Consider the following 24,000-nt stretch of genomic DNA (forward strand, 5'->3'; position numbering starts at 1 on the left):
GTATGTAATGATCTGCTAAAGCTTGGCTGGCCATTGGCCATGTCTAGTGTTTTGGACCGAAGCTTTCACTGAAAGCTTGGATGGCTAGTAAGCCATGTCTAATTCCTGGACTGGAGCTTTAGACTAACGTTGCATGATTCCTGGAATTCTCATTAAAAATTTTGAAATCCTTATTTTTCTTTTTCCAAATAATTTTCGAACAATTACAAAAAAATTTTTTAAAATCATAAAACCAAAAATAATTTTGTGTTTCTTGTTTGAATTTAGTGTCAAATTGTAAGTTTGGTGTCAATTGCATCTTTTTAATTTCCTAAAAATTTTTGAAATTTCATGCATGTGTCCTTCATAATCTTCAAGTTGTTCTTGATGATTTTCTTTGTTTGATCCTTGCATTTTTATCTTTTGTGTTTTTTCTTGTTTTTCATATGAATTTTCAATTTGTTAGTGTCTAAACATTGAAAATTTCTAAGTTTGGTGTCTTGCATGTGTGTCTTTTCTTAAAAATTTTCAAAAATAAGTTCTTGGTGTTCATCTTGACATTCAAAGTGTTCTTGCATGCATCATGTGTTTTGATTCATAATTTTCATGTTTTAAATCTTTTTGTTGTTTTTCTCTCTCCTCATTAAAAATTCAAAAATAAAAAAATATCTTTCCTTTATTCTTCTCATAAATTTCAAAAATTTGAATTGATTTAGTTATAAAATTTTAAAATTTAATTGTTTCTTATGAATCAAGTCAAATTTTCAATTTAAAAATTCTATCTTTTTCAAATCTTTTTCATTTTTTCTTTCATATTTTTGAAAATTTTAAAAATGATTTTCAAAATCCTTTTCTTATTCTTACTTCATATTTTCAAAAATCTCACTAACATTTAATGTTTAATTCAAAAATGTTTTCAAGTTGTTACTTGCCTATTAAGAAAGGATCAAACTTTAAATTCTAAAATCATATCTTTTAGTTTCTTGTTAGTCAAGTAATCAACTTTAATTTCAAAAATCAAATCTTTTTAAATTTCTTTTTTTAAATCTTTTTCAAAATAAAATTTCAATCATATCTTTTTCTACTTCAAATCATATCTTTCAAAAATTTAATTTCAAAATCTCTTCTAACTTCTTATCTTTTCAAATTTGATTTTCAAATCTTTTTCAATTAACTACTTGACTTTTTGTTTGATTTTAAAAGTTTTTTATTTCAATCATATCTTTTCCAAAACCACCTAACTACTCGAGAGAACCACTAACCTCTTTTTCAAAATTCCTTTTTATTTAACTAATTGTTTTAAATTTCAATTTAATTTTATTTCTTTTCTTAATTTTTGAATTCTAATTAATATTTTTAAATAAAAACAAAAATATTTTCCTTTTTTTTTAATTATTTTTTGAATTCTTCTCCCTCTCTCATCTCTTTCTATTTATTTATTTAATCTACTAACACTCCTTTTCTACTCATAATTCGAACCCCCTCTTCTCCTCTGTGTTCAAATTTTTTTTCTTTTTTTCTTTCTTCTATTCTTCTTTTCTACTCACATAAATGAATCTCTATGCTGTGATATAGAGGATTCCTCTTATTTTCTGTTCTCTTCCTTTTCATATGAGCAGGAACAAGGACAAAGACATTCTTATTGAAGCTGATCCTGAACCTGAAAGGACTCTTAAGAGGAAACTAAGAGAAGCTGAAGCACAACCCTCTGGAGAGGACCTGACAGAAATTTTCGAAAAAGAAGGAGACATGGCCGAACCCAATAACAATGGTGGAGATGCAAGGAAGATGCTTGGTGACTTTATTGCACCCTCTTCCAACTTCTATGGAAGAAGCATCTCAATTCCTGCAATTGGAGCAAACAACTTTGAGCTTAAGCCCCAATTAGTTTCTCTAATGCAATAGAATTGCAAGTTTCATGGACTTCCAATGGAAGATCCTCATCATTTTTTAGCTAAATTTTTACAAATCTGTGACACTGTCAAGACCAATGGAGTTGATCCCGAGGTCTACAGGCTTATACTTTTCCCTTTTGCTGTAAGAGACAGAGCTAGAACATGGTTGGATTCACAACCTAAGGAAAGCCTGAACTCTTGGGATAAGCTGGTCAGTGCTTTCCTGGCCAAATTCTTTCCACCTCAAAAGATGAGCAAGCTTAGAGTGGAAATCCAAACATTCAGACAGAAGGAAGGAGAGTCCCTCTATGAAGCTTGGGAAAGATATAAGCAACTGATCAAAAGGTGTCATCTGGCATGCTTCCAGATTGGAGCATCATATGTATATTCTATGATAGTCTGTCTGAGTTGTCAAAGATGTCATTGGACCATTCTGCAGGAGGATCTCTTCATCTGAAAACCCCTGCAGAAGCTCAGGAACTCATTGAAATGGTTACAAATAACCAGTTCATGTACACCTCTGAGAGGAATCCTGTGAACAATGGAACGCCTCAGAAGAAGGGAGTTCTTGAAATTGATACTCTGAATGCCATATTGGCTCAGAATAAAATATTGACTCAGCAAGTCAATATGATTTCTCAAAGTCTGAATGGATTGCAAGCTGCATCCAATAGTACTAAAGAAGCATCTTCTAAAGAAAAAACTTATGATCCTGAGAACCCTACAATGGCATAGGTGAATTACATGAGAGAACCCTATGGAAACACCTATAATCCTTCATGGAGAAATCATCCAAATTTCTCATGGAAGGACTAACAGAAGCCTCAACAAGGCTTCAATAATAATGGTGGAAGAAATAGGTTTAGCAATAGCAAGCCTTTTCCATCATCTTCTCAGCAACAGACAGAGAATTCTGAATAGAGCCATTCTGGCCTGGCAACCATAGTCTCTGATCTATCCAAGACCACACTAAGTTTCATGAATGAAACAAGGTCCTCCATTAGAAATTTGGAGGCACAGGTGGGTCAGTTGAGTAAGAAGATTACTGAAACTCCTCCCAATACTCTCCCAAGCAATACAGAAGAAAATCCCAAGAGAGAGTGTAAGGCCATAACCATGACCAACATGGCCGAACCTGGAGAGAGTGAGGAGGATGTGAGTCCCAGTGAGAAAAGCCTCATGGGACGTCCTCTGGACAGAAAGGAGTTTCCCTTTAAGGAACCAAAGGAATCTGAGGCTCATACAGAGACCATAGAGATTCCATTGAACTTCTGTCTGCCATTCATGAGCTCTGATGAATATTCTTCCTCTGAAGAGGATGAAGACATCACTGAAGAGCAAGTTACTAAATATCTAGCAGCAATCATGAAGCTGAATGCCAAGTTATTTGGTAATGAGACTTGGGAGGATGAATCCCCCTTGCTCACCAATGAACTGAGTGCATTAATGAGGCAGAGATTACCTCAGAAGAAATCGGATCCCGAAAAATTCTTCATACCTTGTACCATAGGCACCATAATCTTTGAGAAGGCTCTGTGTGACCTGGGGTCAGGGATAAACCTCATGCCACTCTCTGTAATGGAGAAACTGGGAATCTTTGAGGTACAAGCTGCAAGAATCTCACTAGAGATGGCAGACAAATCAATGAAATAGGCTTATAGACTAGTAGAGGACATGCTAGTAAAGGTTGAAGGCCTTTACATCCCTGCTGATTTCATAATCCTAGACACTGGGAAAGATGAGGATGAATCCATCATCCTTGGCAGACCCTTCCTAGCCACAGCAAAAGCTGTGATTGATGTTGACAGAGGAGAGTTGGTCCTTCAGTTGAATGAAGACTACCTTGTATTCAAGACTCAAGGTTCTCCTTCTGTAACCATGGAGAGGAAGCATGAAAAGCTTCTCTCAGTTCAGAGTCAAACAAAACCCCCACATTCAAACTCTAAGTTTGGTGTTGGGAGGCCACAACTAAACTCTAAGTTTGGTGTTAAGAGGCCCCAACCCTGCTCTGATTATCTGTGAGTCTCCATGAGAGCTCACTGTCAAGCTATTGACATTAAAGAATCGCTTATTAGGAGGCAACCCAATGTTATTTAATTATATCTATTGTTATTTTATGTTTTCTGTAGGTTGATAATCATGTGAAGTCACAAAAATAACTGAAAAATAAAAAATATAATGAAAAATAGCATTAAAAACAGCACACCCTGGAGGATAAGCTTACTGGCGTTTAAACGCCAGAAACAGGCACCAGACTGGCGTTTAAGGCCAAAACAGAGCACCAAGTTGGCGTTAAACGCCAAGAAAGGGAGAAAAGCTGGCGTTTAACGCCAGAAACAAGTAGCAGTCTGGCGTTAAATGCCAAGATTGCACTCTAAGGGCGTTTACACGCCTAAATGGAGCAGGGAAGATAAGTCCTTGACCCCTCAGGATCTGTGGACCCCACAGGATCCCCACTTCTTCTTCTCTCTCTCTCCCACCTTTTCTTAACACTCTTTCCCAAATACCCTTCACCAATCACCTCCATCACCCTTACCCAACACCTCTTCACCAATCACATCCATCCACTCTTTCCCAAAAACCCCACTATTCCGAGGGTTACCTGAAACTGTAGGTCGATCTCGGACAAGATCTTCTGTGATGGTCGGAGATGATGTATCCGGCTGTGAGTGGCGGCCAGAGCTGTCGTGTCCGACTTGTGGGACTGGCTGCATGGTGCACGAAATTGTGATCTCTGGTAATGGCTTCTTAGGCCAGATACTCTGATCTAGTTTTACAGTCCGTCACAACTTCGATACAACTAACCAGCAAGTGCACTGGGTCGTCCAAGTAATACCTTACGTGAGTAAGGGTCGAATCCCACGGAGATTGTTGGTATGAAGCAAGCTATGGTCACCTTGTAAATCTCAGTCAGGCGGATTTAAACATGATACTTTATTAGATTAAAATAAACAATAAAAGGGATAGAGATACTTATGTAGATTCATTGGCAGGAATTTCAGATAAGCGAATGGAGATGCTTTTCGTTCCTCTGAACCTCTGCTTTCCTGCTATCTTCATCCAATCAGTCTTACTCCTTTCCATGGCTGGCTGTATGCAAGGGCATCACCGTTGTCAGTGGCTACATCCCCTCCTCTCAGTGAATCATATGCTCACGCACCCTGTCACGGCATGGCTATTCATCTGTCGGTTCTCGATCATGCTGGAATAGGATTCACCCTCCTTTTGCGTCTGTCACTAACGCCCAACAATCGTGAGTTTGAAGCTCGTCACAGTCATTCAATCATTGAATCCTACTAAGAATACCACAGACAAGGTTTAGACCTTCCGGATTCTCTTGAATGCCGCCATCATTCTAGCGTACGCCACGAAGATTCTGGTTAGGAGATCTAAGAGATATTCATTCTAGCTTAATTCATGTAGAACAGAAGTGTTTGTCAGGCACGCGTTCATAAGGGAGAAGGATGATGAGCGCCACACATAATCATCACCTTCATCACGTTCTTGGGTGCGAATGGATATCTTAGAAGCGAAATAAGAAGAATTGAATAGAAAACAGTAGTACTTTGCATTAATCTTTGAGGAACAGCAGAGCTCCACACCTTAATCTATGGAGTGTAGAAACTCTACCGTTGAAAATACATAAGTGAAGGTCCAGGCATGGCCGAGATGGCCAGCCCCCTAAACGTGATCAAAGGATCATAAGGTAATCCAAAGATGCCTAATACAATAGTAAGAGGTCCTATTTATAATAAACTAGCTACTAGGGTTTACATGAGTAAGTATTTGATGTATAAATCCACTTCCGGGGCCCACTTGGTGTGTGTTTGGGCTGAGCTTAAGTGTTGCACGTGCAGAGGCCAATTGTGGAGTTGAACGCCAGTTTTTGTGCCAGTTTGGGCGTTCAACTCTGGTTTTGGATCCTTTTCTGGCGCTGGACGCCAGATTTGGGTAGAAAGCTGGCGTTGAATGCCAGTTTACGTCGTCAATTCTTGGCCAAAGTATGGACTATTATATATTGCTGGAAAGCCCTGGATGTCTACTTTCCAACGCAATTGGAAGCGCGCCATTTCGACCTTGAGTGCAGGGAGGTCAGAATCCAACAGCATCAGCAGTCCTTTTTCAACCTCTGAATCTGATTTCTGCTCAAGTCCCTCAATTTTAGCCAGAAAATACCTGAAATCACAGAAAAACACACAAACTCATAGTAAAGTCCAGAAATGTGAATTTAACACAAAATCTATTAAAAACATCCCTAAAAGTAACTAGATCCTACTAAAAACATACTAAAAACAATGTCAAAAAGCGTATAAATTATCCGCTCATCACAACACCAAACTTAAATTGTTGCTTGTCCCCAAGCAACTGAAAATCAAAATAGGATAAAAAGAATAGAATATACTATAAATTCCAAACTATCAATGAAACAGAGCTTCAATCATATGAGCGGGACTTATAGCTTTTTGCCTCTTGAATAGTTTTGGCATCTCACTTTATCCATTGAGGTTCAGAATGATTGGCATCTATAGGAACTTCAGATTTCGAATAGTGTTATTGACTCTCTTAGTTCAGCATGATGATTCTTGAACACAGCTTCTTTATGAGTCTTGGTCGTGGCCCTAAGCATTTTGTTTTCCAGTATTACCACCGGATACATAAATGCCACAGACACATAATTGGGTGAACCTTTTCAGATTGTGACTCAGCTTTGCTAAAGTCCCCAATTAGAGGTGTCCAGGGTTCTTAAGCACACTCTTTTTTTTTGCTTTGGACCTTGACTTTAACCGCTCAGTCTCAAGTTTTCACTTGACACCTACACGCCACAAGCACATGGTTAGGGACAGCTTGGTTTAGCCGCTTAGACCAGGATTTTATTCCTTTAGGCCCTCCTATCCACTGATGCTCAAAGCCTTGGGATCCTTTTTATTTGCCCTTGCCTTTTGGTTTTAAGAGCTTTTGGCTTTTTCTGCTTGCTTTTTCTTTCTATTTTTTTTTTCGCCTATTTTTTTTTTCTGCAAGCTTTGCTCTTTGCTGCTTTTTCTTGCTTCAAGAATCATTTTTATGATTTTTCAGATTATCAAATAACATGTCTCCTAGTCATCATTCTTTCAAGAGCCAACATATTTAACATTCTTAAACAACAACTTCAAAAGACATATGCACTGTTCAATCATACATTCAGAAAACAAGAAGCATTATCACCACATCAATATAATTAAACTAAGTTCAAGGATAAATTCAAAACTCATGTACTTCTTGTTCTTTTGAATTAAAACAGTTTTTATTTTAAGAGAGGTGATGGATTCATAGGACATTCATAACTTTAAGATAGAGTTACTAACTACTAATGATCATGTAATGAAGACACAAACATAGATAAGCACATAACATAGAAAATGAAAAACAGAGAAAGTAAGAACAAGGAATGAGTCCACCTTAGTGATGTCCTTGAGCTCTTCTATGTCTCTTCCTTGCCTTGGCTGCTCCTCCTTCATTGCTTTTAGATCTTCTCTGATTTCATGAAGGATGATGGAGTGCTCTTGATGTTCCACCCTTAGTTGCTTCCAATAATTGTGTGGAAGAAAATGTATTCCCTGAGGTATCTCAGGGATCTCTTGATTTGCAGTCAAATGTTCTACCATTGAGCTATAGACCCTTGATGGAAGCTTTTGTCTTCCCTTTCCTCTTTCTAAAGGTTTCTCTGGCCTTAAGTGCCATCAATGGTTATGGAAAAAACAAAAAAGCTATGCTTTTTACCACACCAAACTTAGAATGTTGCTCGTCCTCGAGCAAAAGAAGAAAGAATAAGAAGAAGATATGGAGGAGATGGATGAGAGTGTGTATTCGGCCATATGGGTGGGATTGGGTGGGAGAGAGAGAGATGTTGAATTTTGAAGGTAGTGGTTGTATAGATGTGAGTGGTAAATGGAAAACAGAAGGGATGATCATGAATGGAAAGAGAGATGATGAGGTAGGTGGGGATCCTGTGGGGTCCACAGATCCTGGGATGATCCTGTGGGGTCCACAGATCTTGAGGTGTCAATGCATTTACATCCCTGCACCAATTTAGGCATGCAAAATGCCCTTGCACACAACTCTGGGCGTTCAGCGCCAGGTTGGTGCCCATTTTGGGCATTCAACGCCCCTTTGCTGCCATTTCTGGCGTTGAACTCCAGAACCATGCTTGTTCTGGGCGTTCAGCGCCAGGATGCTCCCATTCTGGGTGTTCAGCACCAGAACTATGCTCTGTTCTGGCGTTTGAACGCCAGACAGATGCTCCTCCAGGGTGTGATTTTTCTTCTGCTGTTTTTGATTCCTGTTTTTGATTTTTTTGTTTATTTTGTGACTCCACATGATCATGAACCTAAGAAAACATGAAAAACAATAAAAATAAGAATTAGATAAACATTGGGTTGCCTCCCAACAAGCACTTCTTTAATGTCAATAGCTTGACAGTGGGCTCTCATGGTGCCTCACAGATGTGCAGAGCTATGTTGAAACTCTCCAACACCAAACTTAGAGTTTGGATATGGGAGTTCAACACCAAACTTAGAGTTTGGTTGTGGCCTCCCAACACCAAACTTAGAGTTTGACTGTGGGGGCTCTGGTTGACTCTGCTTGGAGAGAAGCTTTTTCTGCTTCCTCTCCATGGTTGCAGAGGGAGATCTTTGAGTTTTAAACACAAGGGAGTCCTCATTCCATTGGAGGACTATTTCACCTCTGTCAACATCAATCACAGCTCTTGCTGTGGCCAGGAAAGGTCTTCCTAGGATGATGGATTCATCCTCTTCCTTTCCAGTATCCAGGACTATGAAATCAGCAGGGATGTAAAGGCCTTCAACCTTTACTAACACGTCCTCTACTTGTCCATAAGCCTGTTTTCTTGAGCTGTCTGCCATCTCTAATGAGATTTTAGCAGCTTGCACCCCATAGATTCCTAGTTTCTCTATTACAGAGAGGGGCATGAGGTTTATTCCTGAACCAAGGTCACACAGAGCCTTAAAGATCATGGTGCCTATGGTACAAGGTATTATGAACTTTCCAGGATCCTGTCTCTTCTGAGGCAATGTCAGTTAATCCAGATCACTTAGTTCATTGATGAACAAAGGAGGTTCAACTTCCCAAGCATCAATGCCAAATAATTTGGCATTCAGCTTCATGATTGCACTAAGAAACTTGGCAGTTTGCTCTTCAGTGACATCCTCATTCTCTTCAGAAGAGGAATACTCATCAGAGCTCATGAAGGGCATAAGGAGGTTCAATGGGATCTCTATAGTCTCTAGATGAGCCTCAGAGTCCTTTGATTCCCCAGAGGGAAGCTCCTTATTGATCACTGGACGTCCCTGGAGGTCTTCCTCCTTGGGATTCAAGTCCTCTCCTCTCCTCACAGGTTCGGCCATGGCGCTTATGTCAATGGCCTTGCACTCTCCTTTTGGATTTTCTTCTATATTGCTTGGGAGAGTACTAGGAGGGATTTCAGTGATCCTTTTACTCAGCTGGCCCACTTGTGCTTCCAGATTTTTAATGGAAGACCTTACAGTGGCCTTAGATAGATCAGAGACTAGATTTGCTAAATTAGAAGTATTTTGTTCAGAGTTCTCTGTCTGTTGCTGAGTTGATGATGGAAAAGGCTTGCTATTGCTAAACCTGTTTCTTCCACCATTATTAAAGCCTTGTTGAGGCTTTTGATCCTTCCATGAGAAATTTGGATGATTTCTCCATGTTGAGTTATAGGTGTTTCCATAAGGTTCACCTAAGTAATTTACCTCTGCTATTGCAGGGTTCTCAGGATCATAGGCTTCTTCTTCAGAAGATGCCTCTTGAGTACTGTTGGATGCAGCTTGCATTCCATGCAGACTCTGAGAAATCATATTGACTTGCTGAGTCAATATTTTATTCTGAGCCAATATGGCATTCAGAGTATCAACCTCAAGAACTCCCTTCTTCATAGGCGTCCCATTATTCACAGGATTCCTTTCAGAAGTGTACATGAACTGGTTATTAGCAACCATGTCAATGAGTTCTTGAGCTTCTGCAGGCGTTTTCTTTAGGTGAATGGATCCACCTGCAGAAGTGTCCAGTGACATCTTTGATAGCTCAGATAAACCATCATAGAATATATCCAGGATGGTCCATTCTGAAAGCATGTCAGAAGGACACTTTTTGGTCAACTGTTTGTATCTTTCCCAAGCTTCATAGAGGGATTCACCTTCTTTCTGTCTGAAGGTTTGAACATCAGCTCTAAGCTTGCTCAACTTTTGAGGAGGAAAGTACTTGGCTAAGAAAGCCGTGACCAGCTTATCCCAAGAGTTCAGGCTGTCTTTGGGTTGAGAATCTAACCATAATCTAGCTCTGTCTCTTACAGCAAAAGGGAAAAGCATGAGCCTGTAGACTTCAGAATCTACTCCATTAGTCTTAACAGTATCACATATCTGCAAGAATTCAGTCAAGAACTGAAAAGGATCTTTAGATGGAAGTCCATGAAACTTGCAGTTCTGCTGCATTAGAGAAACTAATTGAGGTTTCAGCTCAAAGTTGTTTGCTCCAATGGCAGGAATGGAGATGCTTCTTCCATGTAAATTGGAAGTAGGTGCAGTAAAGTCACCAAGCATCTTCCTTGTATTATCATTATTTTCGGCTGCCATCTCCTCTGCCTGTTCGAAAATTTCTGAAAGGTTATCTCTGGATTGTTGTATTTTAGCTTCTCTTAATTTTCTCTTCAGAGTCCTTTCAGGTTCTGGATCTGCTTCCACAAAAATGTTCTTATCCTTGCTCCTGCTCATATGACAAAGAAGAAGGCACAGAAAAATAATAATAATAATAGAGATCCTTTATACCACAGTATAGGGATCCCTTTGTGAGTGGAAGAAAAGAGGGGGAGATAAAGAATGTGATGTAAAGGAAGAAACACAACTGTACCGATGGAAGAGATGTGAGATGAGATGTTAGGATATGAATGAATAAATAGAATAGGATGGGGGAGGGATAATTTTCGAAAATTATTTTGAAAAAGAGTTAGTGATTTTTGAAAAATGGTTTTTGAAAAATGTTTAGTATTTTTTTTTCGAAAATTTTTTTTAATCAAAAATAAAAATAAAAATAATTAGTTAATTAAAAAGAAATTTTTGAAAAAGGGAGAGATATTTTCGAAAATTAGAGAGAGAGAGTTAGTTAGGTGGTTTTGAAAAAGTTGAGAAACAAACAAAAAGTTGGTTAGTTAGTTGAAACAAGTTTTGAAAAGATAAGAAGTTAGGAAGTTAGAAAATATATTTTGAAAAGATATTTTTGAAAAAGATAAGATAAGAAGATATTTTTGAAAAGATATGATTGAAATTAGTTTTGAAAAAGATTTGATTTTTAAAATCTCAATTAATGACTTGATTCACAAGAAATCACAAGATATGATTCTAGAACTTAAAGTTTGAATCTTTCTTAACCAGCAAGTAACAAACTTCAAATTTTTGAATCAAAACATTAATTGATTATGTTATTTTCGAAAATTTGGTATAAAAATAAGAAAAAGATTTTTGAAAAATATTTTTGGAATTTTTGAAAATAACTAAGAATTTTGAAAAAGATTTGATTTTTGAAAAAGATTTTGAAAAAGATAAGATTTTCAAATTGAAGAATTGATTTGACTCATGAGAAACAATTTGATTTTTAAAAATTTTTGAAAAAGTCAACTCAATTTTCGAATTTGATGAGAGAAAAAGGGAAAGATAATTTTTTGATTTTTGAATTTTTATGATGCAAGAGAAAAACACTAAAAAGATGCAATGCATGAAATTTTTAGATCAAAACAATGAATGCATGTATGAATGATATGAATGTCAAGATGAACACCAAGAACACTTTGAATGTCATGATGAACATCAAGAACATATTTTTGAAAAATTTTTTAATGCAAAGAAAACATGCAAGACACCAAACTTAGAATTCTTTAATGCTTAGGCACTAAGAATTCAAAAATGCATATGATAAACATGAAAAGACACAAAACAAAAAATCATCAAGATCAAACAAGAAGACTTACCAAGAACAACTTGAAGATCATGAAGAACACTATAAATGCATGATATTTTCAAAAAATGCTAGATGCATATGCAATTGACACCAAACTTATAACATGACTCAAGACTCAAACAAGAACACAAAAATATTTTTGATTTTTATGATTTTCTAATTTTTTTGGATTTTTTATTTTATATTTTTCGAAAAATTATTTAGAAAAAGGAAAAATAAGGATTCCAAAATTTTTAATATGAATTCCAGGAATCTTGCCAAGTTAGTCTTAAAGCTCCAATCAAAGGGTCTGGCATGGCTTAACAGCCAGCCAAGCTTTAACATATAATTACATGGGCTGGAGTGATTAGTTGAATACCAATCCCAAAGTAGTTTGGGTATGTCTTTACAGCCAGATATGATTCAACATATTTCATGAAACACTAGAATTCATTCTTAAAAATTTTGAAGCCATAGAATAATTTATTTTTGAAAACATTTTTTTTTTCGAAAACAAAGAAGAATTTTTGAAAGATTTTTGAAAAAAATTTTTGAAAACAAAACAAAAAGAAAATTACCTAATCTGAGCAACATGATGAACCGTCAGTTGTCCAAACTCGAACAATCCCCGGCAACGGCGCCAAAAACTTGGTGCACGAAATTGTGATCTCTGGTAATGGCTTCTTAGGCCAGATACTCTGATCTAGTTTTACAGTCTGTCACAACTTCGATACAACTAACCAGCAAGTGCACTGGGTCGTCCAAGTAATACCTTACGTGAGTAAGGGTCGAATCCCACGGAGATTGTTGGTATGAAGCAAGCTATGGTCACCTTGCAAATCTCAGTCAGGCGGATTTAAACATGATACTTTATTAGATTAAAATAAACAATAAAAGGGATAGAGATACTTATGTAGATTCATTGGCAGGAATTTCAGATAAGCGAATGGAGATGCTTTTCGTTCCTCTGAACCTCTGCTTTCCTGCTATCTTCATCCAATCAGTCTTACTCCTTTCCATGGCTGGCTGTATGCAAGGGCATCACCGTTGTCAATGGCTACATCCCCTCCTCTCAGTGAATCATATGCTCACGCACCCTGTCACGGCACGGCTATTCATCTGTCGGTTCTCGATCATGCTGGAATAGGATTCACCCTCCTTTTGCGTCTGTCACTAACGCCAACAATCGCGAGTTTGAAGCTCGTCACAGTCATTCAATCATTGAATCCTACTCAGAATACCACAGACAAGGTTTAGACCTTCCGGATTCTCTTGAATGCCGCCATCATTCTAGCGTACGCCACGAAGATTCTGGTTAGGAGATCTAAGAGATATTCATTCTAGCTTAATTCATGTAGAACAGAAGTGTTTGTCAGGCACGCGTTCATAAGGGAGAAGGATGATGAGCGTCACACATAATCATCACCTTCATCACGTTCTTGGGTGCGAATGGATATCTTAGAAGCGAAATAAGAAGAATTGAATAGAAAACAGTAGTACTTTGCATTAATCTTTGAGGAACAGCAGAACTCCACACCTTAATCTATGGAGTGTAGAAACTCTACCGTTGAAAATACATAAGTGAAGGTCCAGGCATGGCCGAGATGGCCAGCCCCCTAAACATGATCAAAGGATCATAAGGTAATCCAAAGATGCCTAATACAATAGTAAGAGGTCCTATTTATAATAAACTAGCTACTAGGGTTTACATGAGTAAGTGTTTGATGTATAAATCCACTTCCGGGGCCCACTTGGTGTGTGTTTGGGCTGAGCTTAAGTGTTGCACGTGCAGAGGCCAATTGTGGAGTTGATCGCCAGTTTTTGTGCCAGTTTGGGCGTTCAACTCTGGTTTTGGATCCTTTTCTGGCGCTGGACGCCAGATTTGGGTAGAAAGCTGGTGTTGAACGCCAGTTTACGTCGTCAATTCTTGGCCAAAGTATGGACTATTATATATTGCTGGAAAGCCCTGGATGTCTAATTTCCAACGCAATTGGAAGCGCGCCATTTTGAGTTCTGTAGCTCCAGAAAATCCACTTTGAGTGCAGGGAGGTCAGAATCCAACAGCATCAGCAGTCCTTTTTGAACCTCTGAATCTGATTTCTGCTCAAGTCCCTCAATTTCAGCCAGAAAATACCTGAAATCACAGAAAAACACACAAACTCATAGTAAAGTCCAGAAATGTGAATTTAACACAAAATCTATTAAAAACATCCCTAAAAGTAACTAGATCCTACTAAAAACATACTAAAAACAATGTCAAAAAGCGTATAAATTATCCGCTCATCACTGCACTGCTGATCCTTCGTCACCAGAGGGTGGGGGTACCTGCAAGAGACTCCGATGCCTAAGTTAGCATGGGTATTAAATAGGTTTTTAGTAGAATCAGAGTATGAGTTATACCTGGTTGCTCTAGTGTATTTATAATAGTGTGGAGTGACCTTCTTAGATAAGATAAGTTAGTTATTTTTATCTTATCTTATCTTATCTTTGAGTGAGGTCAGCTTATCTTCAAGGAATCACCCTTCTCTCTGTAGGCTTGGGATGCCTTTGGATTTGGGTCGTATTCCTTGAGTTGGGCCCCTTTTTGGGCTTTCCTGTCGATTTGGCCGAGCTCTTTGAGAAGAGGTCGGATAGCCTGACCTGAAGAGGTCGGTCGCTTTGTTACTGAACATCCTAGATCGGATAGCTCGACCCAGGGTGTGAACAGTGCCCCTGCTTGAGCTCGGTCTTCCTTTTTGAGGTCGAGTCCTAGACTTTGATCCTTCTCTGGTGAAGCCGAACTTGAGCATTTGTCGACTTCTTTCTTTGTAGAGTTTTTTGAATGTGGAACGTTTTCCTCTCAGAGCGCGCGCTTTTATATCAGCGCTCTGTTCTTGGGAACGTGCGAGGGTTAAATACCTTCATTAATTGGTTTTAATTGCCCCATTTCCCTTGGCTTTTTATTTTGAATTTTGCACACAGAAACGGTTTCTCTTCTTTCATTTTTCTTTGTAACTTCTCCCTTCACTCTCTCGCTTTCTGCTTTCGCCTAAATTTTGCCTTTCTTGCGCTGCGGCGTCATTCGGCGATTTTCTGGGCGATTCCGTTTTTCCATCTTCAATCTCCTTCGAAGCTTCTTCCTTTGTTCAGGTTGGTTTTTCTTTCTTTGTGCTTCTGATAGGGTTTTGATTTTTCTCTTGAAGTTTGAATCTTTTCGTATCACTGTGCGCCTGCTTGTTTGCTGTTTGAGGGTTTTCTCTTGCTTTTGAAATGGTCCCTTTGTATTTCTGGGGCTCACATTGCTTGTTTTCTTGAAAGATTGTTCCTTTTGTCACGCTGATAGCTTTTGCTGATGAATTTTGTGAAAGATAACGATTATTTCTTCGTGTTATTTTGCTTATTCTGCGGGATTTTTATTTTCCTAAAAAAGGTGGCGTCTTTGATGACTTCTTCTTGATATGCTTCGCCATTTTTGCTTGCTGATAAGCTAAGACTGTGAATTTGGAAGGTAGCTGTTTCGGTTTTGTCTGATTTGTAGCTTTCTGGGATGTTGCATTTTTTTCACTTTAGAAAGGGTTTTTCTCGTTAGTTTTGTAGGCTTTCCTGAATCCTTGTTCCCTGACTGCCTCCAAAGGATGCCCCTAGACCTTCTGTGTTGGTCCTGGGGTTTTCCTTTTGTTGTTTGTGTCGTCTGAATCATATTAGCCGAGTTGTCTTGTCCTTCGTCCGAGATATTTTTTAGTAATCCGATCTTCTTTTCTTGTTGTAGGATTAGTTGGCCTCATCTCTTCTCGCAAAAATATTTTTGAGACATCTTCCCAAGTCCCTGAGGGCATGGCTGATTGGGTGGATTCTATGGTTCTTTGGTGTGTTTCGTTGGTTGACTCTGAGTTCTGTCAGCAACTTAGGCAATTTCATAAGATCTGTGGTAATGGTGGTGATGAGAAGAACTATGAGCTTGTACCTCCGAGTTCTGAGGAGAGGGTCTGTTTCTCTACCCGAATTACTGGAGAGCGCCATTTTTTCTATGCCTACGACTTCTTTTTTAGTCAAATGAATATCACTCTTCCTTTTACCGATTTTGAGACCAACCTGTTATGGTCCTGTAATGTTGCTCCTTCCTAACTTCACCCCAATTCCTGGGGTTTCATAAAAATCTTTCAATTGTTGTGTCATGGATTCGGTATTCCTGCTTCACAATCCCTTTTCTTCTTTTTTTTTTTTTTGACAAAGCCTGGGGTAGATAAGAAGAAAGCCCCTTAGGTTTCTTTCTGAGCTTCCCAGGGAAAAAAGGTTTTCTCCATTTTTGATGAATCTTTCCGTGATTTTAAAAATTACTTTTTTAAGGTCTGAGCTGTTGAAGGAGCTTGGCCCTTTTTTCTGGATGAAAACGACGAGCCCGCCTTTCCCTTGGAATGGCAGAAGGATGTGAGGGTATCTAGATATACATGGGAAATGTTGGATAAGGCTGAGCAAGCTTTCGTGACTGTTCTGGAAGAAAACTGGGGGCAGCCTCCCCATCTCAACACAAAGAAATTTTTAACCAATCCCTCTCTCCTCCGAACTGAGCTGGGTAGTTAATTTTTTTATTCTCCTCTTTTGTCTTCTCCCATATTATTTGCAAGCTCTTTTCTGATTTGTGACTTGGTTCCTTACTGTTGTGTTTTGTTTGCAGAGATGATTAAAAATAATGAATCTATGAAGGCCTTTAAAAGGGCAAGGAAGGCTTCTGTAGCCCAAAACGTCTCGGCCAAGGCGGCCGGGGAGGGGTCGTCCCAGGTTCAGTCGAAGCCGGCCGTACCGAGCTCACCGTGGGCGAGGAAGGTAATCTCTACTCCCCGGGTTCGTTTGGCCGATCCTCCACCAGCTTCTGTGGCTACTTCTGGTGCTCCTCCAAACAAAAAATAGAAGACAACTGAGCCTTTCAACCTCGACGCCCCTGATTTTGATGCGGTTGAGTTTGTTGATCAGCAGATTGGTCCTTATGGTACCATCCCTAGTGACGACGTCTCTCTTCTTCGCCATTTAGACTTCATAACTCGGAGCAGCATAAAGATGGCACATATGGGAGTTGCTATGTACCGTACTGTTCAAGATCTTCCCCTCCATGCTACTAAGGCCTTTATGGAAGAGGCTAAGCGGGAGTTTGATAGAATGAAAGGTTTGAAGAAGGAGCTTCAAGTGAAGGTGGCCAAGCTGGAGAAGGAGTTGGAGGGCGAGAAGGCAAGTTCTGTTGCTTTGGCGGCTTCTGTGGCTAAGGACACGGCATTGAGACACAAGGACATCTATGTCACATCCTACCGTGAAGTAATGCGTCTTAGGGAAGAGTTGGAGTCTGCCTGGGTTGACTATACTGAGCTCCAGGGTCACCTTGTGGGCAGCGTAAATGCTGCTTATGAGAACCTGAAGGAGCAAGTTTGAGTTCTTGCTCCCGAGGTCGACCTTACTCTCTTCAGCCTGGACAATGTTATGAAGGAGGGCAAGATTGTCCCTGACGACCTTGATGACGACGATGTTGAACCTCTGCCTGTGCCGGTTGCCAAAGCCACTGTTGTGCCGACTTCTTCAGCTCCTCCTGCTAAGGTTAGTCATTCCGAGCCCGAGCCTGATTGTCAGATATTGAATCGAGATGATGGGACGGTGGATGCTGTGCCCCTCCAGACTCGTCCTCCTTCGCCCCATGTTGATGCAGCTTCTGGGAAACCTCTGGATCCTCTTTAGTTATTCTTGGTACATTTGTGTATGGCCATGTCTGTGGGCTTTTTGAACTGTTTATTTTTTGTAAATGGTATTTTGCTGACTGTTGACACTTTTTTGGTTGCTTGTTTAGCAACTTTATTTTGAAAAACAAAGCAGTTTTCAAGCTTTTGGGGCTAATTTTGGTGGCCTCTGAAGCTTGCCGTTATTATAGCTAGTAGTTTTTACATCATGTCTGTCTGCACTCGTCTTGGCACCTTTCTAGTTTTATGGGAGTGTTGGAACTTTTCGTTGTCTGACCTCTTTGGGTTGGCTTGGTTCTTTGCTTGATGTTATTTCCAGTAATTTGTGTTGTTTGGACCTCGTTCGGGTGTTTTTCCGAATTTACTTCGTATAACGCTAAAGCTTTCGGGAGATCAATTTTGTCATGTCGGATTGTCTGAGTTGTTAGTAATCCTCTTTTTTTTGGACCTAGCTTAGGTCTCTTTTAGGGATTACCTTACGTTTTGGGCTGACTCCCTCGCGTTGGGTCTTCCTAAGTTATTTTCGTAATCCTCTTTCTTGGACCTTATTCAGGTCTCTTTCAGGGATTACTTTTATAACTTTTTGTGTTTTGGGCCGACTTCGTCATGTCGGGCCCTCCTAAGTTATTTTTGTAATCCTCTTTATTGGACCTTGTTCAGGTCTCTTTCAGGGATTACTTTTATAACTTTTATGTTTTGGGCCGACTTCGTCATGTCAGGCCTTCCTAACTTATTTTTGTAATCTTCTTTCTTGGATCTTGTTCAGGTCTCTTTCAGGGATTACTTTGATAACTTTTATGTTTTGGGCCGACTTCGTCATGTCGGGCACTTCTAAGTTATTTTTGTAATCCTCTTTCTTTGACCTTGTTCAGGTCTCTTTCAGGGATTACTTTTATAACTTTTATGTTTTGGGCTGACTTCGTCATGCCGGGCCCTCCTAAGTTATTTTTGTAATCCTCTTTCTTGGACCTTGTTCAGGTCTCTTTCACGGATTACTTTTATAACTTTTATGTTTTGGGCCGACTTCGTCATGTCGGGCCCTTCTAAGTTATTTTTGTAATCCTCTTTCTTTGACCTTGTTCAGGTCTCTTTCAGGGATTACTTTAATAACTTTTATGTTTTGGGCCGACTTCGTCGTGTCGGGTCCTTCTAAGTTAAAGTAATCCTCTTTTATAGGGTTGGCCAGACCTCTTTCTAGGGTTTACTTATAACTTGGTTTGACTTGGTCCGACTTCTTAACGTCGGCCAGTCTTTAAGTTATTATTTAGCAATCCATTAAGACCTCGTCAGGTCTTTTCTCTGGATCAATTTCGATAACTTCTTGCATTATTCTATTTTCATCTTTGCCGATTTGTAGAAGGTGAATTCAATCCTTGTTTAGTCGACCTTGAGATGAATTTGGGTTTTCATCTCCGCTGGTCTTTATCGTGATCGTGCAGTGAATTTTACTTTCACTTTCTGTCGATCTGTTGCTTTATAATCATGCGATGAATGTTTCAGATTAATACGTCTTTAAAACTTGTAGAACGTCTAACATATTTTATTTAAAAGAAAATGCAAATATATTGGTGCATGAATTTGTATATGTCAATGTCAATATTACTATTTCTTACAAATTCGGACAACTAACCAGTAAGTGCACTGGGTTGTCCAAGTAATACCTTACGTGAGTAAGGGTCGAATCCCACGGAGATTGTTGGCTTGAAGCAAGCTATGGTTATCTTGTATCTCTTAGTCAGGATATAATATCAATAATAATTTTTAGTTTTAATTGTAAAAAGTCAAAGGGCATAAAATAAATACTTGTTATGCAATAATGGAGAATATGTTGGAGTTTTGGAGATGCTTTGTCATCTGAATTTTAGCTTTTCTCTTGTACTCCTCTTCACGCACGCAAGGTTCCTCCTATGGCAAGCTGTATGTTGGTGGATCACCGTTGTCAATGGCTACCATCCGTCCTTAATCTCTGAAATCACTTAACACACATATCAAGGCATCAAATGGTGATAGGAGAGGATTAATATTAACAATATAAAGACCAAAGAAGCATGTTTTCAATCATAGCACAAAATCAGGAAGGAAGACATAAAGCATGCGATTAGTATGAATAAATGGGTAAAGAGTTGATAAAAACCACTCAATTGAGCACAAGATAAACCATGAAATAGTGGTTTATCAGTCCTCTCAGTGAAAATGGTCCAGGTGCGCTGTCACCACACGGCTAATCATCTGTTGGTTCTCACTCATGCTGGAATAGGATCCATTGGTCCTTTTGCGTCTGTCACTACGCCCAACCCTTGTGAGTTTGAAGCCCATCACAGTCATTCAATCCCTGAATCCTACTCGGAATACCACAGACAAGGTTTAGACTTTCCGGATTCTCAAGATTGCTGCCAATGGATTCTAGCTTATACCACGAAGATTCTGATTAAGGAATCCAAGAGATACTCATTCAATCGAATGTAGAACGGAGGTGGTTGTCAGGCACGTGTTCATAGGTTGACGATGGTGATGATTGTCACAGATCATCACATCCATCATATTGAAGTGCGAATGAACATCTTAGATAGAAACAAGCGTGTTTGAATGGAAAACAGAAGTAATTGCATTAATTCATCGAGACACAGCAGAGCTCCTCACCCCCAACAATGGAGTTTAGAGACTCATGCCTTCAAAAGGTATATAGTTTAGATGTAAAAATGTCATGAGGTACAAAATAAATCTCTAAAAGTTGTTTAAATACTAAACTAGTAACCTAGGTTTACAGAAAATGAATAAAATAAGATAATTGGTGCAGAAATTCACTTCTGGGGCCCACTTGGTGTGTGCTGGGGCTGGGACTTAAGCTTCTCATGTACCTAGGCTGTTTCTGGAGTTAAACGCTAGGTTGTAACCTGTTTCTGGCGTTCAACTCCCATTTGTAACCTGTTTCTGGCGCTGAACGCCAGACTGCAACATGGAACTGGCGTTGAACGCCAGTTTACATCATCTATCCTTTAGAAAAGTATAGACTATTATATATTGCTGGAAAGCCCTGGATGTCAACTTTCCAACGCAATTAGAAGCATGCCAATCGGACTTCTGTAGCTTCAGAAAATCCATTTCGAGTGCAGAGAGGTCAGAATCCAACAGCATCAGCAGTCCTTTTTTCAACCTGAATCAGATTTTTGCTCAGCTCCCTCAATTTCAGCCAGAAAATACCTGAAATTATAGAAAAATACACAAACTCATAGTAAAGTCCAGAAATATGAATTTTTCCTTGAAACTAATGAAAATAAACTAAAAACTAACTAAAACATACTAAAAACTACATGAAATTAACCCTAAAAAGCGTATAATATATCCGCTCAGCACAACACCAAACTTAAACTGTTGCTTGTCCCCAAGCAGCTAGACAAATAAAATAGAATACAAATAAGTCACGAAGCAATAATATCTCAGAGTTTTTGGGTGAAGCTCAGATTCTAATTAGATGAGCGAGACTAGTAGCTTTTTGCTTCCAAGCAGTTTTGGCATCTCACTTTATCCATTGAAGCTTAGAATGATTGGCATCTATAGGAACTTAGAATTCAGATAGTGTTATTGATTCTCCTAGTTCAGTATGTTGATTCTTGAACACAGCTACTTTATGAGTCTTGGCCGTGGCCCTAAGCACTTTGTTTTCCAGTATTACCACCGGATACATAAATGCCACAGACACATAATTGGGTGAACCCTTTCAGATTGTGACTCAGCTTTGCTAAAGTCCCCAATTAGAGGTGTCCAGGGTTCTTAAGCACACTCTTCTTTTTGCTTTGGACCTTGACTTTAACCGCTCAGTCTCAAGTTTTCACTTGACACCTTCACGCCAGAAGCACATGGTTAGGGACATCTTAGTTTAGCCGCTTAGACCAGGATTTGATTCCTTTAGGCCCTCCTATCCACTGATGCTCAAAGCCTTGGATCCTTTTTATTACCCTTGCCTTTTGGTTTTAAGGGCTATTGGCTTTTTCTGCTTGCTTTTTCTTTTTCTTTTTCTTTTATTTTCGCTCTCTTCTTTTTTTTTTCTGCAAGCTTTTGTATTCACTACTTTTTCTTGCTTAAAGAATCATTTTTTATGATTTTTCAGATTATCAATTAACATTTCTCCTTTTTCATCATTCTTTCTAGAGCCAACATATTTAACATTCATAATCATCAAATTCAAAAGACATATGCACTGTTCAAGCATTCATTCAGAAGATAAAAAGCATTGCCACCACATGTAAATAATTAGAATTTTTCTTATTAAAAACTCGAAAGAAAATTGCCTCCTTATTCTAAAGAAAATCTGCTATTTTATTCATGTTTAATGATGATGAGAAAAATAAATTATAGCTTAATTGGAGATAAAATCAAAATATAGATACTAATTACTACTATTTATATATAACTTCTAAGGTAAAACTCAAATAAGAACAATTATCACAGAGTTAAGGCTAAGATTAGAACTCAACAACCTTGAAGTTGGGAAGCGGATACCTCTTTAGTTTGTGGAGTGCTTGGCCCTTCAAGAGATAGTTTCTGACGCTTTAATTCCTTCAGTTCACGCCCTTGCTCTTCTTGTTCTATGAGCAGTTTGCAGAGCATGCTGTTTTGATTTTGCTGTTCTTCCTTTATTTGGTCCATAGCTTTTTGCAACTTAGTAACAGATGCTTCAAGATGTTCCCAATATTCAAATTGAGGGATTTTCGGGAGAAATTCCTGTGCTCTTCTCTTGATGGGGTCATCCTGCACTTGTTGTTTTTCCATTGTGGTTTTAGTGATTGGTTGCTCCACTGAGATATACTCCGTTATTCCCATCCTTACTCCAGTATCTTTGCAGAGCATAGAGATTAAGCTTGGATAAGCCAACCTGGCATCTTTGGAGTTCTTGTTTGCAATTATGTAAAATACACATGAAATCAGTTGATGAACTTCCACTTCTTTTCCCAACATAATGCAATGGATCATCACTGCTCTTTCAATGGTGACTTCAGAACGGTTGCTAGTGGGCAATATAGAATGCCCAATGAAGTCCAGCCATCCTCTGGCGACTGGTTTGAGATCTTCTCTCTTGAGTTGATTTGGGACGCCCTTGCTGCTGGTAGTCCACCTGGCTCCAGGGATGCATATATCCTCTAGAATCTTATCCAGGCCCTTGTTTGTTCTCATCATTCTCCTATTGAAGGAGTCTGGGTCATCTTTCAGTTGAGGTAGCTTAAAGATCTCCCTGATCTTGTCAGGGTGGATGTGAACAATCTTTCCTCTGACCAAAGTCCGATAGTCATAGAGGGCAGTTCCAGATATTCTCTGCCTGTCTGTTTGCCACATATTAGCGTAGAACTCCTGAACCATATTTCTTCCCACTTTTGTTTTAGGATTAGCTAGGATTTCCCAGTTCCTGTTTCGAATCTGCTCTTGGATCTCCGGATATTCATCTTCTTTCAGATCGAACTTGACTTCCGGGATCACTGATCTTAGACCCATTATTTTGTAGTAATGGTCTGAATGTTCTTTGGTTAAGAACTTCCCTTGATTCCAAAGTGGTTTTGGAATACTCTCTTTCTTGCCTCTAGGAGTGGGTTGTTTTCCTTTAAGAGCCATGATCTTAGTGGGTATGGTTTAGCGATCACAGATAAACAAACCAAACTTAGAGGTTTGCTTGTCCTCAAGCAAAAGAAAAGAAAGGAGAGGGATAGAAGGAGAGCTAGGCGCAACTTGTGGAGGAGAGGGGGAGAGGCCGAGCCAATATTTAAGGGGTAGGGGAGGTGGGTTTCGAAAATCATTTGAAAGAGATATCATAAAAAAAGTGATTTGGAAAAGATAAGTATGATATGAAAAGATGTGATTTAAAATTGAAAAGATATGAAAGATATTTGAAAAAGATAAATCTGGATTTTGAAAAAAGATAATGTGGAGATTTGAAAAAGATATTGATGAGTTGAAAAGATTTTAGAAGGAAAAGAGATAGATTTGTTTTGGAAAATTTGAAAAAGAGTTGGATTGGATTGAAAAAAAGGATTTGTGTTTATGGATTAAGATACATTTGATATTTTTGAAATAGGATTTTTAGAAATTAGGGTTAAAAGATTTTTGGAATTGAGAGTTTGTAACATGTTTATGCAAGAAATCATGAATTGAAACATGAAAATTAAAATTAAAATAAAAATTGTGAAGTAAAAACAAATTTACCTCCTCCCCACCATCCTGGCGTTTAAACGCCCAAATGCTGCATGTTTTGGGCGTTTAACGCCCAAATGCTGCTTCTCCTAGGCGTTCAACGCCCAGCTGTTACTTTTTTCTGGCGTTGAACTCCAGGAACTCCTTTGTCACTGGGCGTTTTTCTGAACGCCCAGGATGCTGTAAATCTGGTGTTAAACGCCCAGAAGGTGCTTCTTTCTGGCGTTCAACGCCCAGAAGATGCT

General features: G+C 38.9%; 2 non-coding genes across 2 annotated transcripts; one reads left to right on the forward strand and one right to left on the reverse strand.

Moving 5' to 3' along the window:
* Positions 1 to 2,130: 2,130 nt before the first annotated feature.
* LOC148570766 (small nucleolar RNA R71) lies at positions 2,131 to 2,233 on the reverse strand. The gene has a single exon (XR_015908773.1). It is a non-coding gene; the product is annotated as a small nucleolar RNA R71 (small nucleolar RNA).
* Positions 2,234 to 10,015: 7,782 nt separating this feature from the next.
* LOC148570767 (small nucleolar RNA R71) lies at positions 10,016 to 10,123 on the forward strand. The gene has a single exon (XR_015908122.1). It is a non-coding gene; the product is annotated as a small nucleolar RNA R71 (small nucleolar RNA).
* Positions 10,124 to 24,000: the final 13,877 nt, after the last annotated feature.

This window comes from Arachis ipaensis, chromosome B3, assembly GCF_059453495.1.
Source record: "Arachis ipaensis isolate K30076 ecotype BB chromosome B3, ASM5945349v1, whole genome shotgun sequence".
Classification (NCBI taxonomy): domain Eukaryota; kingdom Viridiplantae; phylum Streptophyta; class Magnoliopsida; order Fabales; family Fabaceae; genus Arachis; species Arachis ipaensis.